The sequence below is a fragment of the Dermacentor andersoni genome, chromosome 10 (genome assembly GCF_023375885.2).
Source record: "Dermacentor andersoni chromosome 10, qqDerAnde1_hic_scaffold, whole genome shotgun sequence".
NCBI lineage: Eukaryota > Metazoa > Arthropoda > Arachnida > Ixodida > Ixodidae > Dermacentor > Dermacentor andersoni.
In genome coordinates this window covers 14,926,284-14,928,314 of record NC_092823.1, presented here as the reverse complement: position 1 = coordinate 14,928,314, position 2,031 = coordinate 14,926,284, and the positions used below count along the sequence as shown (strand labels likewise).

The following is a 2,031-nucleotide window of genomic DNA, read 5'->3' as shown; positions in this document are numbered from 1 at the left end:
GCGCCGCTTCAGCGGGCACCACAGGGGCGACTAAAACCTGGCGGGAGGCATCGTCTCGTGTAGCGTCGCCCCTGCCCCAACTGGAGTGGCCCAGTCTTTAGGGGACAGAGACTGCGAAGCACTTGGACGGACGGCGGACTACGACGGAACGCTTCAGCTCCGCCAACGGGGCAACCACGCTCTGGAAGGAGACATTTTCCGTTTCGCGGCGATTCTCCGCCGTGCCGTGACTCTTCTCGCTCGCAAACGGCGCTGTCGCGTCGAACCGCTTTCGGGGGCCACCCTTCTACTCCCCGCTCCTCGCAAGAATCTGCCGATTCCCATTCCTGCGACGAAGCCCGGAAGGGCGCCCACACAGCCGCGGTGACGTGAACAAGCGACCAGCTCTGGAGCTCGACGTACTTCGAAGGCAAACAACGCAAATTGCGATCGCGCTGGCTTTGCGCACGGCGCGGTAATCGGCCGGCGTTTCATTCCCACGTTTGCCGTGCACGCAAGCGTGCGCTTCCGACTCTCTCGCAAACGTGCGCGCTACATGGCAACAGACGTTCGCGCCTCGCGCTTGGACCGCTCTTTCCCTGCAGGTATCCGACTCCATCCTGCGGCGGTCTTGCTAGAGGCGCGCACTCGTCACGCTGCAGTAGTAATGCCTCGTTTCCGTCTTTTCGAAGATTTGGCAACGGTTTGCCACCGTCTCCCTCTCGTGAGGCCGCTGGCGCGTGGCGTTAGCGCTCAACGTACTGTCCATGATGCCGACGCGGTCAAAACGAGTCGACGGACGCACGTTCCCTGTGCGCCAAAGGCTCTCTTGATATGTGATCTGATCCTCAGACAGACGAAGCCAAGGGAAGACCCAAGGCCGCAATGTGCGTTCAAAGAATCAGTGCTCAGTGTGTCCTGCGATTCACACCAAGTCTCGCAGCTGGCTGCGTTCTTCATCGACCCGACAACCGAGTGATCCACCGCTTAGAGTCGTGAAAAATAGTTTGTTCAATTCAGTACAGTACAACCAGTGTTTTAAGCACGTGGCGTCTCCCTGTGTGTGGTTTCGAAGAGCGCCTTTCGGCGTGCGCTCCTCCCGTCTCGCTCTTTCGGCGGCCGCGTCTCAGCAGCTGAAAGCCTAATGGCACTCCACTCCTGCTACTCGCGCGTGTGTTTTGCGCCCACGCCTTCCTCGCTTGCCGTCGAGGTACCCTACGCCGTTTGCGCGCACTCGAAGCCGGTTTTACCTGCCAACCATCTACCGGACCCGTGTGTCTCGTGCACACGTTCACATCGCTCCACGAAAAATTGCAAAAAGCGACAGAGCCATGAGTAGGGCTAAGCCGCTGTGGAGTCTTTAACGGCTACACGGCCACGGGCAGGGTTTCACCCCCATCGACGTGCTTCGCTTCAGTCAGCAGTAAGTTCATTGAAGGGCCTCAAACACACACACACTTTCGCATCGGCAGATCGCCGCAGCATAACCGCTGCTGATCCAACAGCCTACTTGAGACGGAAGACAAGAGCCCGGCGCGCGTACTCGCGCAGCACTCCAAAACCACTCGGCCAGTGCCAGGGACGGCTCCCTGCGCCGGAGCCACAACAAGTCTACTTGAGGCGGAAGACGAAGCCAGCAAGGGCCTCGCCGCAAGTGCGTTCGAATGCGGGACTACAGTCCCTCGTCTGTGCGTACTTCCTCTTTCGACGTGCGGCGCCTTCCCAAAGCGCACAAGTCCGCTAACCGCAGAACGCTTCCGACGTAGCAAACCCGCGTTTCCTTCGGTACTTCGCAGCAACGCCGCCTTTCCCTCGGCGGTGGGCGAATAGCCTGCAGACGTCGTCGCATTAAACCGCGATCTCGACACCTCGCGCGTCACGAGCAGGAGCCGACCGGCAGGCTCCGGCCCTTTCGGGCTCGGTGGCATTTGCCGCGGAGGACGGGAGAGCGCTTTAGGACACGGTTCCTTCCGTACTTGGCAGCCGCACCCTCACACCGACAGTTCCTTGACCGACCGAGCGCCACACCGTTCCTTTAGTACTTGGGCAGCA

The 2,031-nt window shown here is 60.4% G+C and overlaps 1 non-coding gene across 1 annotated transcript; it reads right to left on the bottom strand.

The window, feature by feature from the left end:
* Nucleotides 1-821: 821 nt before the first annotated feature.
* LOC126519379 (5.8S ribosomal RNA) lies at nt 822-974 on the bottom strand. The gene has a single exon (XR_007596588.1). It is a non-coding gene; the product is annotated as a 5.8S ribosomal RNA (ribosomal RNA).
* Between the last annotated feature and the right edge of the window lie 1,057 nt (nt 975-2,031).